At 51.7% G+C, this 18,102-nt stretch overlaps 1 long non-coding RNA gene across 1 annotated transcript; it reads right to left on the bottom strand.

Moving 5' to 3' along the window:
* Positions 1–7,676: 7,676 nt before the first annotated feature.
* Positions 7,677–11,074, bottom strand: LOC144328522 (uncharacterized). The gene is made up of 3 exons (XR_013393788.1): positions 10,552–11,074; positions 10,134–10,248; positions 7,677–7,751 (listed from the first exon to the last, which is right to left on the bottom strand). It is a non-coding gene; the product is annotated as an uncharacterized LOC144328522 (long non-coding RNA).
* Between the last annotated feature and the right edge of the window lie 7,028 nt (positions 11,075–18,102).

The raw sequence follows: 18,102 nt of genomic DNA, 5'->3' as shown, positions 1-18,102 counted from the left end.
ACAGCGGCAGCAGCAGAGGCGGTCTCACTGGGTGAACAGCGGCAGCAGCAGAGGCGGTCTCACTGGTAGAACAGCGGCAGCAGCAGAGGCGGTCTCACTGGCAGAACAGCGGCAGCAGCAGAGGCGGTCTCACTGGCAGAACAGCGGCAGCAGCACAGGCGGTCTCACTGGCAGAACAGCGGCAGCAGCAGAGGCGGTCTCACTGGCAGAACAGCGGCAGCAGCACAGGCGGTCTCACTGGCAGAACAGCGGCAGCAGCAGAGGCGGTCTCACGGGCAGAACAGCGGCAGCAGCACAGGCGGTCTCACTGGCAGAACAGCGGCAGCAGCAGAGGCGGTCTCACGGGCAGAACAGCGGCAGCAGCAGAGGCGGTCTCACTGGCAGAACAGCGGCAGCAGCACAGGCGGTCTCACTGGCAGAACAGCGGCAGCAGCACAGGCGGTCTCACTGGCAGAACAGCGGCAGCAGCACAGGCGGTCTCACTGGCAGAACAGCGGCAGCAGCACAGGCGGTCTCACTGGCAGAACAGCGGAAGCAGCAGAGGCGGTCTCACTGGCAGAACAGCGGCAGCAGAAGAGGCGGTCTCACTGGCAGAACAGCGGCAGCAGCAGAGGCGGTCTCACTGGCAGAACAGCGGCAGCAGCACAGGCGGTCTCACTGGCAGAACAGCGGCAGCAGCAGAGGCGGTCTCAATGGCAGAACAGCGGCAGCAGCACAGGCGGTCTCACTGGCAGAACAGCGGCAGCAGAAGAGGCGGTCTCACTGGGTGAACAGCGGCAGCAGCAGAGGCGGTCTCACTGGTAGAACAGCGGCAGCAGCAGAGGCGGTCTCACTGGCAGAACAGCGGCAGCAGCAGAGGCGGTCTCACTGGCAGAACAGCGGCAGCAGCACAGGCGGTCTCACTGGCAGAACAGCGGCAGCAGCAGAGGCGGTCTCACTGGCAGAACAGCGGCAGCAGCAGAGGCGGTCTCACTGGCAGAACAGCGGCAGCAGCAGAGGCGGTCTCACGGGCAGAACAGCGGCAGCAGCACAGGCGGTCTCACTGGCAGAACAGCGGCAGCAGCAGAGGCGGTCTCACTGGCAGAACAGCGGCAGCAGCAGAGGCGGTCTCACTGGCAGAACAGCGGCAGCAGCACAGGCGGTCTCACTGGCAGAACAGCGGCAGTAGCACAGGCGGTCTCACTGGCAGAACAGCGGCAGCAGCACAGGCGGTCTCACTGGCAGAACAGCGGCAGCAGCACAGGCGGTCTCACTGGCAGAACAGCGGAAGCAGCAGAGGCGGTCTCACTGGCAGAACAGCGGCAGCAGAAGAGGCGGTCTCACTGGCAGAACAGCGGCAGCAGCACAGGCGGTCTCACTGGCAGAACAGCGGCAGCAGCACAGGCGGTCTCACTGGCAGAACAGCGGCAGCAGCACAGGCGGTCTCACTGGCAGAACAGCGGCAGCAGCAGAGGCGGTCTCACTGGCAGAACAACGGCAGCAGCAGAGGCGATCTCACTGGCAGAACAGCGGCAGCAGCACAGGCGGTCTCACTGGCAGAACAGCGGCAGCAGCACAGGCGGTCTCACTGGCAGAACAGCGGCAGCAGCACAGGCGGTCTCACTGGCAGAACAGCGGCAGCAGCAGAGGCGGTCTCACTGGCAGAACAGCGGCAGCAGCAGAGGCGGTCTCACTGGCAGAACAACGGAAGCAGCACAGGCGGTCTCACTGGCAGAACAGCGGCAGCAGCACAGGCGGTCTCACTGGCAGAACAGCGGCAGCAGCACAGGCGGTCTCACTGGCAGAACAGCGGCAGCAGCAGAGGCGGTCTCACTGGCAGAACAGCGGCAGCAGCAGAGGCGGTCTCACTGGCAGAACAGCGGCAGCAGCAGAGGCGGTCTCACTGGCAGAACAGCGGCAGCAGAAGAGGCGGTCTCACTGGCAGAACAGCGGCAGCAGCAGAGGCGGTCTCACTGGCAGAACAGCGGCAGCAGCAGAGGCGGTCTCACTGGCAGAACAGCGGCAGCAGCAGAGGCGGTCTCACTGGCAGAACAGCAGCAGCAGCACAGGCGGTCTCACTGGGTGAACAGCGGCAGCAGCAGAGGCGGTCTCACTGGCAGAACAGCGGCAGCAGCAGAGGCGGTCTCACTGCCAGAACAGCGGCAGCAGCAGAGGCGGTCTCACTGGCAGAACAGCGGCAGCAGCACAGGCGGTCTCACTGGCAGAACAGCGGCAGCAGCAGAGGCGGTCTCACTGGCAGAACAGCGGCAGCAGCAGAGGCGGTCTCACTGGCAGAACAGCGGCAGCAGCAGAGGCGGTCTCACGGGCAGAACAGCGGCAGCAGCACAGGCGGTCTCACTGGCAGAACAGCGGCAGCAGCAGAGGCGGTCTCACGGGCAGAACAGCGGCAGCAGCAGAGGCGGTCTCACTGGCAGAACAGCGGCAGCAGCACAGGCGGTCTCACTGGCAGAACAGCGGCAGCAGCACAGGCGGTCTCACTGGCAGAACAGCGGCAGCAGCACAGGCGGTCTCACTGGCAGAACAGCGGCAGCAGCACAGGCGGTCTCACTGGCAGAACAGCGGAAGCAGCAGAGGCGGTCTCACTGGCAGAACAGCGGCAGCAGAAGAGGCGGTCTCACTGGCAGAACAGCGGCAGCAGCACAGGCGGTCTCACTGGCAGAACAGCGGAAGCAGCAGAGGCGGTCTCACTGGCAGAACAGCGGCAGCAGAAGAGGCGGTCTCACTGGCAGAACAGCGGCAGCAGCACAGGCGGTCTCACTGGCAGAACAGCGGCAGCAGCACAGGCGGTCTCACTGGCAGAACAGCGGCAGCAGCACAGGCGGTCTCACTGGCAGAACAGCGGCAGCAGCAGAGGCGGTCTCACTGGCAGAACAACGGCAGCAGCAGAGGCGGTCTCACTGGCAGAACAGCGGCAGCAGCACAGGCGGTCTCACTGGCAGAACAGCGGCAGCAGCACAGGCGGTCTCACTGGCAGAACAGCGGCAGCAGCACAGGCGGTCTCACTGGCAGAACAGCGGCAGCAGCAGAGGCGGTCTCACTGGCAGAACAGCGGCAGCAGCACAGGCGGTCTCACTGGCAGAACAGCGGCAGCAACACAGGCGGTCTCACTGGCAGAACAGCGGCAGCAGCAGAGGCGGTCTCACTGGCAGAACAGCGGCAGCAGCAGAGGCGGTCTCACTGGCAGAACAGCGGCAGCAGCAGAGGCGGTCTCACTGGCAGAACAGCGGCAGCAGCAGAGGCGGTCTCACTGGCAGAACAGCGGCAGCAGCAGAGGCGGTCTCACTGGCAGAACAGCGGCAGCAGCACAGGCGGTCTCACTGGCAGAACAGCGGCAGCAGCAGAGGCGGTCTCACTGGCAGAACAGCGGCAGCAGCACAGGCGGTCTCAGTGGCAGAACAGCGGCAGCAGCACAGGCGGTCTCACTGGGTGAACAGCGGCAGCAGCACAGGCGGTCTCACTGGCAGAACAGCGGCAGCAGCACAGGCGGTCTCACTGGCAGAACAGCGGCAGCAGCACAGGCGGTCTCACTGGCAGAACAGCGGCAGCAGCACAGGCGGTCTCACTGGCAGAACAGCGGCAGCAGCAGAGGCGGTCTCACTGGCAGAACAACGGCAGCAGCAGAGGCGGTCTCACTGGCAGAACAGCGGCAGCAGCACAGGCGGTCTCACTGGCAGAACAGCGGCAGCAGCACAGGCGGTCTCACTGGCAGAACAGCGGCAGCAGCACAGGCGGTCTCACTGGCAGAACAGCGGCAGCAGCAGAGGCGGTCTCACTGGCAGAACAGCGGCAGCAGCACAGGCGGTCTCACTGGCAGAACAGCGGCAGCAACACAGGCGGTCTCACTGGCAGAACAGCGGCAGCAGCAGAGGCGGTCTCACTGGCAGAACAGCGGCAGCAGCAGAGGCGGTCTCACTGGCAGAACAGCGGCAGCAGCACAGGCGGTCTCACTGGCAGAACAGCGGCAGCAGCAGAGGCGGTCTCACTGGCAGAACAGCGGCAGCAGCAGAGGCGGTCTCACTGGCAGAACAGCGGCAGCAGCACAGGCGGTCTCACTGGCAGAACAGCGGCAGCAGCAGAGGCGGTCTCACTGGCAGAACAGCGGCAGCAGCACAGGCGGTCTCAGTGGCAGAACAGCGGCAGCAGCACAGGCGGTCTCACTGGGTGAACAGCGGCAGCAGCACAGGCGGTCTCACTGGCAGAACAGCGGCAGCAGCACAGGCGGTCTCACTGGCAGAACAGCGGCAGCAGCACAGGCGGTCTCACTGGCAGAACAGCGGCAGCAGCACAGGCGGTCTCACTGGCAGAACAGCGGCAGCAGCAGAGGCGGTCTCACTGGCAGAACAGCGGCAGCAGCAGAGGCGGTCTCACTGGGTGAACAGCGGCAGCAGCAGAGGCGGTCTCACTGGTAGAACAGCGGCAGCAGCAGAGGCGGTCTCACTGGCAGAACAGCGGCAGCAGCAGAGGCGGTCTCACTGGCAGAACAGCGGCAGCAGCACAGGCGGTCTCACTGGCAGAACAGCGGCAGCAGCAGAGGCGGTCTCACTGGCAGAACAGCGGCAGCAGCAGAGGCGGTCTCACTGGCAGAACAGCGGCAGCAGCAGAGGCGGTCTCACGGGCAGAACAGCGGCAGCAGCACAGGCGGTCTCACTGGCAGAACAGCGGCAGCAGCAGAGGCGGTCTCACGGGCAGAACAGCGGCAGCAGCAGAGGCGGTCTCACTGGCAGAACAGCGGCAGCAGCACAGGCGGTCTCACTGGCAGAACAGCGGCAGCAGCACAGGCGGTCTCACTGGCAGAACAGCGGCAGCAGCACAGGCGGTCTCACTGGCAGAACAGCGGCAGCAGCACAGGCGGTCTCACTGGCAGAACAGCGGAAGCAGCAGAGGCGGTCTCACTGGCAGAACAGCGGCAGCAGAAGAGGCGGTCTCACTGGCAGAACAGCGGCAGCAGCACAGGCGGTCTCACTGGCAGAACAGCGGCAGCAGCACAGGCGGTCTCACTGGCAGAACAGCGGCAGCAGAAGAGGCGGTCTCACTGGCAGAACAGCGGTAGCAGCAGAGGCGGTCTCACTGGCAGAACAGCGGCAGCAGCAGAGGCGGTCTCACTGGCAGAACAGCGGCAGCAGCACAGGCGGTCTCACTGGCAGAACAGCGGCAGCAGCACAGGCGGTCTCACTGGCAGAACAGCGGCAGCAGCACAGGCGGTCTCACTGGCAGAACAGCGGCAGCAGAAGAGGCGGTCTCACTGGGTGAACAGCGGCAGCAGCAGAGGCGGTCTCACTGGTAGAACAGCGGCAGCAGCAGAGGCGGTCTCACTGGCAGAACAGCGGCAGCAGCAGAGGCGGTCTCACTGGCAGAACAGCGGCAGCAGCACAGGCGGTCTCACTGGCAGAACAGCGGCAGCAGCAGAGGCGGTCTCACTGGCAGAACAGCGGCAGCAGCAGAGGCGGTCTCACTGGCAGAACAGCGGCAGCAGCAGAGGCGGTCTCACGGGCAGAACAGCGGCAGCAGCACAGGCGGTCTCACTGGCAGAACAGCGGCAGCAGCAGAGGCGGTCTCACTGGCAGAACAGCGGCAGCAGCAGAGGCGGTCTCACTGGCAGAACAGCGGCAGCAGCAGAGGCGGTCTCACTGGCAGAACAGCGGCAGCAGCAGAGGCGGTCTCACTGGCAGAACAGCGGCAGCAGCACAGGCGGTCTCACTGGCAGAACAGCGGCAGCAGCACAGGCGGTCTCACTGTCAGAACACCGGCAGCAGCAGAGGCGGTCTCACTGGCAGAACAGCGGCAGCAGCACAGGCGGTCTCACTGGCAGAACAGCGGCAGCAGCAGAGGCGGTCTCTCTGGCAGAACAGCGGCAGCAGCAGAGGCAGTCTCACTGGCAGAACAGCGGCAGCAGCACATGCGGTCTCACTGGCAGAACAGCGGCAGCAGCAGAGGCGGTCTCACTGGCAGAACAGCGGCAGCAGCAGAGGCGGTCTCACTGGCAGAACAACGGCAGCAGCAGAGGCGGTCTCACTGGCAGAACAGCGGCAGCAGCACAGGCGGTCTCACTGGCAGAACAGCGGCAGCAGCACAGGCGGTCTCACTGGCAGAACAGCGGCAGCAGCACAGGCGGTCTCACTGGCAGAACAGCGGCAGCAGCAGAGGCGGTCTCACTGGCAGAACAGCGGCAGCAGCAGAGGCGGTCTCACTGGCAGAACAGCGGCAGCAGCAGAGGCGGTCTCACTGGCAGAACAACGGAAGCAGCACAGGCGGTCTCACTGGCAGAACAGCGGCAGCAGCAGAGGCGGTCTCACTGGCAGAACAGCGGCAGCAGCACAGGCGGTCTCACTGGCAGAACAGCGGCAGCAGCACAGGCGGTCTCACTGGCAGAACAGCGGCAGCAGCAGAGGCGGTCTCACTGGCAGAACAGCGGCAGCAGCACAGGCGGTCTCACTGGCAGAACAGCGGCAGCAGCACAGGCGGTCTCACTGGCAGAACAGCGGCAGCAGCACAGGCGGTCTCACTGGCAGAACAGCGGCAGCAGCACAGGCGGTCTCACTGGCAGAACAGCGGCAGCAGCACAGGCGGTCTCACTGGCAGAACAGCGGCAGCAGCAGAGGCGGTCTCACTGGCAGAACAGCGGCAGCAGCACAGGCGGTCTCACTGGCAGAACAGCGGCAGCAGCACAGGCGGTCTCACTGGCAGAACAGCGGCAGCAGCACAGGCGGTCTCACTGGCAGAGCCTAAGTGACACCAGATAAAGTCGAGCAACATTTATGGACTCAAGCCTGATATTCACCTGAGAAGGTGTTGCCTTTTTTTGACCCCCAGGCTTGTTGTTACCCATGGAACGTATAGAGCTGCCGCCCCCCCCTTATCAGACAACAAATATCACGTATTTCATAAGCATATAATGTCATGGTTTTACAGTTGGACTGTGAGCTCAGTTTCTAAAAAGCACCTCTTGAACGGGTTATTTTGGGATTGATTCAGGTTGGCCCCCAAAGCAGCTCACTTCAGTTCAATGGTCTCCAGCAAGAAGCACCCAGCCACGCATGACCCCTCCTGTCCCTTCTCATCCCAATCTGGCCACAGCAGAAGCTAGGCTGCTGCTTCCATTTGGAACTATGGAGTTCTCCGCTGGTTTCTGGTGGGCCTGGACCCTGCATTCCAACCTCTAGGGCTGGGCATGGCCCTCCCAATCTAATTCGCCTCTGCTCTCACAGTCAGGTACATTTTGGTGGGAAAGGGAAGGAAGGAGTATGAGCTGGTTGGAATCATGCTGAACCAAACACATCCTAAGCTGGGTCTGAACTGCAGGAGGGTTTGGTCTTTGCTCATAAAGAGCATGAGATGAGGCTTGAAACTGGAGAAATCTCTTCCGTTCAAAGACTTAGTGGCCTCAATAAATAAATGAAAACAGCTTATTTGGATGAGCAAAAGATTATTATTATTATTATTATTATTATTATTATTATTATTATTAGTCTCTCCACCCCGATACATAGCGGAACAAAGAGGAAAAAAGATATATAATAAACCAGCAGACACACAAAAATCAATCTTTAAAGCAGGCAAAAATAAATACATATGAACTTATATCAGCTTTAAGGTGTTTCCAATAGTACATATAAAAATGTAATTTTAAGAAAAATCTTAGCCTTCCAAAGGTGAAGACTTGTCCATCCATTAACGGAATACCTGTATGATTGCTGCCTGCAGTAACTTGCGCACTAGATCACGGAAGTGTCCGTATCGGAGTCAGACATCCCCTAAGTTGGAGCAAAGCCACTGTAAGTGCATCTTTTATTATGTATGCATTCATCTTCTATCAAAAAAACATTGTCCATATATATTAGACATGATAGCAGTGAATGCAGCTGAAGTTGTACAATTAAATAAAAAATGTGTAAATGCTAAAGAACATTTGACAGTTAAATTGCGAGGAATAAAGAAACCATAAGAAACATTAGAAATAATTGCTTTTTATATCGGTCCTCGAGGTTTTGCTGAACATGATTAGAAGGGACCAGCTGGTTAAAGGGGTACAGGTCGGAGTTAAACATTACAAACTGAGAGCATTCGCAGATGACTTGGTACTTACATTACAAGAGCCAGACACTAGTACTAAAAGAGTCTTAGAATTAATTCAAGAGTTTGGTCAAGTCGCAGGATTTAAACTGAATAAATTAAAGACTAAGGTATTAGAGAAAAATTTAACAGTTACTGAAAGGGAGAGGTTCCAGAATGAAACAGGTTTAACTGTGGTTAAGAAAGTGAAATACTTGGGGATTAACATGACAGCTAAAAATGTGAATTTATTTAAAGACAATTATGAGAAATGCTGGACGGAAGTAAAAAAGGATCTAGAAATATGGTCAAATTTGAAGCTTTCACTGTTGGGCCATATTGCTGTGATCAAAATGAATGTATTGCCTAGAATGTTGTTTTTGTTTCAAACATTGCAAATCGTGGACAAGATGGATTGTTTCAAGAAGTGGCAGAAAGATATCTCGAAATTTGTCTGGCAGGGAAAGAAACCCAGAATAAAACTTAAGATTTTAACTGATGCAAAAGAAAGAGGGGGATTTGCCCTGCCGGACTTTAAACTTTACTATGAATCAGCAGCTTTCTGCTGGTTGAAAGACTGGCTGCTTCTTGAGAACACAGACATTTTGGATTTAGAAGGTTTTAACAATATTTTTGGGTGGCATGCATATTTATGGTATGACAAGGTTAAAGCTCACAAAGCTTTTAAAAATCATATTGTCAGGAAAGCATTATATAATGTCTGGATTAGATATAAAGACCTGTTGGAAAATAAAACCCCAAGGTGGTTGTCGCCAATGGAAGCTAAGGCTGTGAAAAAACTCAATATGGATGCCAAAAGGCCCGAAATATTGGGAAATTTTGGAACAAGAGGGGGATAAATTTAAATTGCAGAGTTTTGAGAAATTAAAAGACAAAGTGAGAGACTGGCTCCATTATTACCAAATAACGGAGGTTTTTAAGTTGGACAGGAAAATTGGCTTCCAGGTGGAAAAATCAAGATTAGAAACAGAACTGATAGAACCCCATACTAAGAACTTGTCAGGAATGTATAACTTGCTGTTGAAATGGAATACACAAGATGAAACAGTGAAATCAGCTATGATAAAGTGGGCACAGGATATTGGTCATAACATTATGTTTGCTGACTGGGAATAGTTGTGGAACACCGGTATGAAATTTATGGCATGTAATGCCTTAAAGGAAAATATTATGAAAATGATTTATAGGTGGTACATGACCCCAGTCAAGCTTGCAAAAAATTACCACTTGCCTGATAATAAATGTTGGAAATGTAAAGAAACTAAAGGTACTTTTTTCACCTTTGGTGGACGTGCCCAAGGATTAAGGCTTTCTGGGAAATGATATCTGAAGAAGTGTGCATGCACACGAAAGCTCATACCAAGAACTAACTTAGTTGGTCTTTAAGGTGCTACTGGAAGGAATTTTTGTTTTGGGAAATGATATATAATGAAATGAAAAAGGTATTTAAATATACCTTCCTTAAGAAACCAGAGGCCTTTCTCCTGGGCATTGTTGGCCAATTGGTGCCAAAGAAAGATAGAACATTCTTTATGTATGCTACAACAGCAGCAAGAATACTCATCGCAAAGTATTGGAAGACACAAGATCTACCCACCTTGGAAGAATGGCAGATGAAGGTGATTGACTATATGGGACTAGCAGAAATGACTGGCAGAATCCGGGACCAGGGGAAAGAGACGGCGGAAGAAGATTGGAAGAAATTTAAGAACTATCTTAAGAAACATTGTAAAATTAATGAGTGCTAGAATGATGTGGTTTTAGAAATTAAATGGAGTACAGCTGTAAAGATTAAGTTAAAAGAAAAGAAAGGTCGACAATTAGATAAAATTAAGGGTGAGGATTTGCTGAACTAAATATTTGAAATAGGAATGCAGAAAGGGGAGGTATGAGGAGGTCGGTGAAGTAAGTTTTAAGAAAATAAGGTTTTGAAATTATACTTGTTCTTTTTTTGTGTTTGTGTGTATTGTTTTGTTTGATATAATTTGTAAAATCTTAATAGATATTTATATATATATATAAAAGAGACATTAGAACAGGCATTCCCTGTTTCCAGTTCCTACCTCAAAGTAAAAGGCCATGCCGATGGCCCTCTTTTTATCGTTTGGACAGCACATATATTCACGTGCCAAACGGGAAATCCTCTTGTACTCTTCGGGCGAGGAGGTGAATAAGGTCCTGAAACAGAAGAGTAAGAGCAAAGGATTCACAAGCCTGAAGCTGGCAGGAAGAACCGCTCAGCGTTCCTGCACAACAACAACCACCACCAGGTTACTTGAACGCTGAGCAGAGCCTCCCACCTGCATTCGCTCCATAAGACGCACACACATTTCCCCTTACTTTTTAGGAGGGGAAAATTGCGTCTTATAGAGTGAACAATATGGTACATTTTCTGAAATAAATAAGACGTTTATCCCCATTTCCCCAGAAAGCAGGCCTTGCTCTTCATGCCTCACCTGCCAGTCCTTTTCACCTTCTTACCTTGCCAGAAGACGAATGCCTTTGAAAAAGCTTTCTGGACTTGAGAGCATATCCCAGCAGCTTTGCAACCCCAAAGCCTCAGAATCATCAAGGTATTCAAGACGCCCAATCAGTTGTTTCAGGGCCTGCACAGCGATCCTGAGTCAAGTGAAGGAATTAAGAAGATTATATTTTTAAAATTTGTATACTGCCCTTCACCTGTAGATCTCCGAGCAGTTCACAACATAAAAATGCAAGTTAAAAAGCACAAAATACAGAATAAAAACAAGAACCAAAGCAAACCAATAACTCCTCTCCCTCCAACAAACACAGTTGAAAGTTTGCAGGGCAGAAGTTGAAGAAGGAGCAAAAAAGGTTTTCTTGTGTGTGTGGGTTTCTTTGTGGCTGATTAGCTGTTTTCCCTGTGTAAAGGTCAGAGGGGGCAGGGTTTCTGTTGAGGAAGGTGATTAGCTGTGGGAGGAGCTTATCAGAGTTTGCAGGGCAGCAGTTGAAGAAGGAGCAAAAAAGGTTTTCTTGTGTGTGGGGGTTTCTTTGTGGCTGATTAGCTGTTCTCCCTGTGCAAAGGTCAGAGGGGGCAGGGTTTCTGTTGAGGAAGGTGATTAGCTGTGGGAGGAGCTTACCAGAGGTAGCAGGGCAGCAGTTGAAGAAGGAGCAAAAAGGGTTTTCTTGTGTGTGTGTGTTTCTTTGTGGCTGATTAGCTGTTCTTCCTGTGCAAAGGTCAGAGGGGGCAGGGTTTCTGTTGAGGAAGGTGATTAGCTGTGGGAGGAGCTTACCAGAGGTAGCAGGGCAGCAGTTTGATCCATCTTTTAGATTTAGGAGAGACCTAAATTGGGGGAGACCTAGGTTTTTTTGTGGAGGGAGTTATTTGTCCTGTCTTCACGCTTTTTATGATGGAGGACCGCTGTAGCCACCCCAACGACGTTCTCAAGATGGAGGGGGAGGGAACAGCTGCAGTCGCCTGCGGTTCCTGCGCAATGTTTGCCATCTTGCCAAAGGTTGCAGGCAGCTTTACCTGCAGCAATTGCATGTTGATTGCCCTCTTAAAAGACAAAGTCCAGCAACTGGAGGAACGTGTAGCTACGCTCCAAAGAATTAGAGATCTGGAGCTCTTCTTGGAAGCAACAGAGCACACCGTCTCCACCAAGGAGGAGACAGGGGACTCCCCTGAGAAGGAGGCTAGTTCATCAACACAGGAGCCAGATATATGGAGAAACGTGACTCAAAGAAGTAGGAGGCCCAGGGTTCATTCTGATTGTTTAGAAATACGCAATCGCTTTGAGGTCCTCTCCCCTAGCATGGAAGACGAAGAGCACACTCCATTTGAGGATCTCTCCCTCATTAAAGTCGATCAGGTATATGAAGACGACCAGCAAAGTCAGTCCTCAGGGAATGTGCAGGCGACCTTGGAACGGATAGCTCACGGAAGAACCCCGACCAGACCTAAGAGGAGGCGTGTAGTGGTGATAGGGGATTCCCTACTGAGGGGAACAGAAGCAGTGATCTGTGGGCCTGACAAGATGTCTCGGGAAGTGTGCTGTCTCCCAGGGGCTAAGATCCAAGATGTAACTGAACGACTGCAAGGAATCATAAAACCCACTGACAAATACCCCTTCCTCTTGGTTCATGTGGGAACCAATGACACTGCAAGCAATAGCCTCCAGAAGATCAAAAGAGACTACGAGGCTCTGGGCAGGAAATTGAAGCAATTAAATGCACAAATTGTCATCTCATCTGTCCTCCCAGTTGAACGACGCGGCCCAGGGAGAGAGGGAAAAATAGTGGAAGTGAACAGCTGGCTTCGCAAATGGTGTAAACAGGAACGGTTTGGATTCTTAGATCACGGACTGCAGTTTCTTGAAGATGGACTTCTGGCAAGCGATGGGCTGCACCTCACAACGGTTGGGAGAAATGTTTTTGCCAAAAATCTCAGAAACCTCATCAGGAGGGCTTTAAACTGACTAATGTGGGGGAGGGAGACAGTGCTCCTGAAGGTAGGAGTCTATCAATTGATGAAGATGATCATCCAAATGTCATAGACCAAATGGAGCAAACAGCACGCAGACCTAGTGGTGGGAGGGAAAAATCCTTAAATAAGAGACATGGGGGAATGATTAATGGACTTCAATGTCTGTACACTAATGCGCAAAGCATGGGAAATAAACAAGATGAGCTTGAGCTCTTGGTACAGCAAACTAAATATGACATAATAGGCATCACTGAAACCTGGTGGGATAAGTCCCACGATTGGAATGTAATAATGGGGGGGATACAATCTATTTTGGAGAAACAGACCAGACAAGAAAGGAGGAGGAGTGGCGTTATATGTCAGGGATGTGTATACCTGTGAAGAGATCCAAGATTTAGAACCTCAAAGCCAAAGTGAGAGCATTTGGGTCAAAATTAAGGGAGAGAAGAATAACAGAGACCTCATTGTGGGAGTTTACTATAGATCCCCAAGCCAAATGGAGGACATAGATGATGCCTTCCTGGAACAGATGGCCAAGCATGCAAAAGGAAGGGAGATAGTAGTAATGGGGGACTTCAATTACCCGGATATTTGTTGGATGTCAAACTCAGCCAAGAGCATAAGGTCAAACAGATTCCTCACTGGCCTTGCAGACAACTTCATTGTCCAGAAAGTAGGAGAAGCAACAAGAGGAACAGCCATTTTAGATCTGGTCCTAACCAATGTTGATGACCTGGTTAGTGGGGTAGAAGTGGAAGGATCATTAGGCGCGAGTGATCATTCTCTTCTGAAGTTTACTATACAACGGAAAGGAGCAGCCAAGCATACTAGGACTCAATTTCTTGACTTTAAGAAAGCCGACTTCATAAAACTTAGGGAAGTGCTGGGTGAGATCCCATGGACAGTAATACTAAAAGGAAAGGGAGTTCATGATGGCTGGGAGTTTGTTAAGAGGGAGATAGTAAAAGCACAACGTCAGGCAATACCAATGAGACGGAAACATGGAAGGTGCTTAAAGAAGCCAGGGTGGCTATCTAAAGAACTTTTAACAGAGTTAAGATTAAAAAAGGATGTGTACAAAAAATGGAAAAGGGGGGAAACCACCAAAGAGGAATTCAAACAAATAGCCAGCACGTGTAGACACAAAGTCAGAAAAGCTAAAGTACAGAATGAACTCAGGCTTGCTAGAGAGGTTAAAAGCAACAAAAAAGGCTTTTATGGGTATGTTCGTAGCAAAAGGAAGAACAAAGAAACAGTGGGGTCACTCAGAGGAGAAGATGGTGAAATGCAAACAGGGGACACAGAAAGGGCTGAACTCCTCAATGCCTTCTTTGCCTCAGTCTTCTCCGATAAAGAAAACAATGCCCGACCTGAAGAATTTGGAGCAAATGATTCAGCAAAGGAAACACAGCCCAGAATAACTAAGGAGATAGTACAAGAATACTTGGCTAGTTTAGATGTATTCAAGTCTCCAGGGCCAGATGAACTGCATCCAAGAGTATTAAAAGAACTGGCAGATGTGATCTCAGAACCACTGGCAGTCATCTTTGAGAATTCCTGGAGAACAGGCGAAGTCCCGGCAGACTGGAGGAGGGCAAATGTTGTCCCTATTTTCAAAAAGGGGAAAAGAGAGGACCCAAATAATTACCGCCCAGTCAGTCTGACATCAATACCAGGGAAGATTCTGGAGCAGATCATTAAGCAAATAGTCTGTGAGCACCTAGAAAGGAATGCTGTGATCACCAATAGTCAGCATGGATTTCTGAAAAATAAGTCATGTCAGACTAACCTGATCTCGTTTTTTGACAGAATTACAAGCCTGGTAGATGAAGGGAACTCAGTGGATATAGCCTACCTTGATTTCAGTAAGGCATTTGACAAGGTGCCCCATGATATTCTTGTAAAGAAGCTGGTAAAATGTGGTCTTGACTATGCTACCACTCAGTGGATTTGTAACTGGCTGACTGACCGAACCCAAAGGGTGCTCATCAATGGTTCCTCTTCATCCTGGAGAAGAGTGACTAGTGGGGTGCCACAGGGTTCTGTCTTGGGCCCGGTCTTATTCAACATCTTTATCAACGACTTGGATGATGGACTCAAGGGCATCCTGATCAAATTTGCAGATGACACCAAACTGGGAGGGGTGGCTAACACCCCAGAGGACAGGATCACACTTCAAAACGACCTTGACAGATTAGAGAACTGGGCCAAAACAAACAAGATGAATTTTAACAGGGAGAAATGTAAAGTATTGCACTTGGGCAAAAAAAATGAGAGGCACAAATACAAGATGGGTGACACCTAGCTTGAGAGCAGTACATGTGAAAAGGATCTAGGGGTCTTGGTTGACCACAAACTTGACATGAGCCAACAGTGTGACGCGGCAGCTAAAACAGCCAATGCAATTCTGGGCTGCATCAATAGGAGTATAGCATCTAGATCAAGGGAAGTAATAGTGCCACTGTATTCTGCTCTGGTCAGACCTCACCTGGAGTATTGTGTCCAGTTCTGGGCACCACAATTCAAGAAGGACACTGACAAACTGGAACGTGTCCAGAGGAGGGCAACCAAAATGGTCAAAGGCCTGGAAACGATGCCTTATGAGGAACGGCTAAGGGAGCTGGGCATGTTTAGCCTGGAGAAGAGGAGGTTAAGGGGTGATATGATAGCCATGTTCAAATATATAAAAGGATGTCACATAGAGGAGGGAGAAAGGTTGTTTTCTGCTGCTCCAGAGAAGCGGACACGGAGCAATGGAGCCAAACTACAAGAAAGAAGATTCCACCTAAACATTAGGAAGAACTTCCTGACAGTAAGAGCTGTTTGACAGTGGAATTTGCTGCCCAGGAGTGTGGTGGAGTCTCCTACTTTGGAGGTCTTTAAGCAGAGGCTTGACAACCATATGTCAGGAATGCTCTGATGGTGTTTCCTGCTTGGCAGGGGGTTGGACTCGATGGCCCTTGTGGTCTCTTCCAACTCTATGATTCTATGATTCTATGATTCTATGATTCTATGAAAGGGCATAGGAGGTTAATCAGCCAATGGCCTGATTGAAGAGTACCATTTTTGCCTGGCATCTAAAGGCACCAGGCAAGCCCCTCTGGGGAGAGCAACCCACTAATGGGGAGCCACCACAGAAAAGCCCCCTTCTTGTGTGGAGGAGGCACACGTGAAGAGGGGCTTCCGATGATGAGCACAAGGTCTGGGTATGTTCATCTGGGGAGTTTTAGGTCCTTGACATCTTGCAGTCCAACCCCAACCATCACCCCCTGCAGCCTCTCCCATGTTTCCAGCACAAGCGGCAACCTTTTGGCTGTGATGGAGACTTAGGGTTTCATGACACGTGAGTCCCACCACACCCAAATCAGCCCATCGTGCGGGAGAGCCTCCAGCATCCTCTCCCATCCTAGTGTCCTTCAGATGTTTTGGGCTACAACTCCCATCTTCAGCCCAGTTATGCTGGCTGGGGCTGGTGGCAGTTGTGGTCCAAAGCGACTGAAGAGCACAGGGGTTGGGGAAGCCTGGGTCTCCTAGCTATCTAACCTAAGCAGAACCTCCATGTCCAAATGAAGCCTATCTCTTGGGGGAGGGCTGAGCCATCACCGCTATGGGTCAGAGAGAGAAGGGAGGGCCCCCCCCCAAATACATTAGCAGGTCCCTCACGTCAGCGGATCCGGGATGAGACTTGTCGCCCTCGAACCTCTTCTTCTCGCCTCATGGACAAAACAGATGTGAGTGCTGAGTGCAAACAGCAGGTGGTGGAACTTGCTCTTCAGGATACCTGCAGCCTCAGGGAAGGACAGGATATTACACAGAGCGTTGGTAGCCTGGAGGGACAAGGAGAGGAGAACGGCATTCAGCAGAGGTCATCGTCAGATCAAGATCTCAGACTCAGACGCGACTCAGAGCCTCGGTCCATCTCCCTCAGTGTTGTCTACACTGACTAGCAGTGGCTGTCCAGGGTTTCAGGCGAGGGACTCCCCGACATGGAGATGCTGGGGCCCTTCTGCATACAAAGCAGGTGCTCACAGGATGGACCACTTATTAAGATGCACCCCCCTCCCAGCAAGAAGCCCCCAGCCCCATCCAGCTCCCATTCAAAACAATCCAGGAGAGAGAAACTGACCGCCATTGGCATTTGAGAAGTGCTGCGTCGCCTGGAAGTGACTTCCGCTTTGGGGTCTTCATCCTGCAGCCTTTTCAGTAGGGGTCTCAGCAGCTTGCCGCTGGTATACAGATTGGCAACCAACGCCTTCCAGATCTCTGCGGCACTTCTGCAATTTTTCAAAACAGAATTTTTCATTTTTCCTTTTCTTAAAAAAAGTCAGGCCTTTGATATTTTATTTATATTGCACATACATTAGCAAAGAAAGAAACCACAACTTGGAGCACAATTTTTTGCAAGTACGAAATTCAATATAAATAAATATAAATTAAGAAACCCCTTAAATCTAGCCCTCCCCATTTTCACATCACAAAAACTTACTCATCACACTCCATCGAGCAGTCCAACAGGCTGTCTACAACCGGCTGCAGGCGCTTGGTGGCTAGGCTGACAATAGCCGAAAGCGTCTGTTCCTTAGTGTGGGTGTCGAGGATCTGGGGGAGATGGTAGTAAATCTCCTTCACAACCATAGGCAGCTGGAAGAAGATAAAAGAAGACCAAAATGAGAAAGTGTGGTGAACCTGTTTCTATTTTGCTTAATGTATGTAGGGTTTGGTGTCAGCGTTACTCGTGCCGGTTCTCTGCTGTTCACTTGTGTTTTTTTATAATAATTTTTATTGATTTACAACACAGATATACAATTTTATCCAATTTTTAACAAATAAATTCTCTCTTTTTGGACTTCCTTCAGCTTCTCTGACAATCATCCATCATTACCTCTTAATTACGCATTCCTTCTCCTTAGTATTGTCTTTAGTCTTCCCTCCCACTTCTATTATTTTTTATAACAATACATCTCAAATTTCACAGTGCTTCTTGAAATACAGTGGTGCCTCGCAAGACGAAATTAATCCGTTCCGCGAGTCTCTTCGTCTTGCGGTTTTTTTGTCTTGCGAAGCACGGCTATTAGCGGCTTAGCGGCTATTAGCGGCTTAGCGGCTTTAAGAAAAAGGAAACAAACTTGCAAGAACTCGCAAGACGTTTCGTCTTGCAAAGCAAGCCCATAGGGAAATTCGTCTTGCGGAACGACTCAAAAAACGGAAAACTCTTTCATCTAGCGAGTTTTTCGTCTTGCGAGGCATTCGTCTTGCGGGGCATCACTGTATCACTAACGTTGTTTGCACATCACATGTATTTTTCAGATATTCTACAAATTTTCCCCAGTCTTCGATGAACTTTTGGTCCTTAAGATATCTAATTTCCCCAGTTAGCTTGTCCAATTCTGCATGGTCTGTCAGTTTCAGTCTCCAATCTTCAATCGTCAGCATTTCCTCTTGTTTCCATTTCTGGGCCAGTAAAATCCTTGCAGCTGTAACTGCATATTGGAAGAGTTTACAGTCAGAGAATCATAGAATCATAGAATCCTAGAGTTGGAAGAGACCACAAGGGCCATCGGGTCCAACCCCCTGCCAAGCAGGAA

This window comes from Podarcis muralis, chromosome 1, assembly GCF_964188315.1.
Source record: "Podarcis muralis chromosome 1, rPodMur119.hap1.1, whole genome shotgun sequence".
Classification (NCBI taxonomy): domain Eukaryota; kingdom Metazoa; phylum Chordata; class Lepidosauria; order Squamata; family Lacertidae; genus Podarcis; species Podarcis muralis.
Note: the sequence above shows the minus strand (reverse complement) of the source record. Positions and strands in the feature narration are given on the sequence as shown.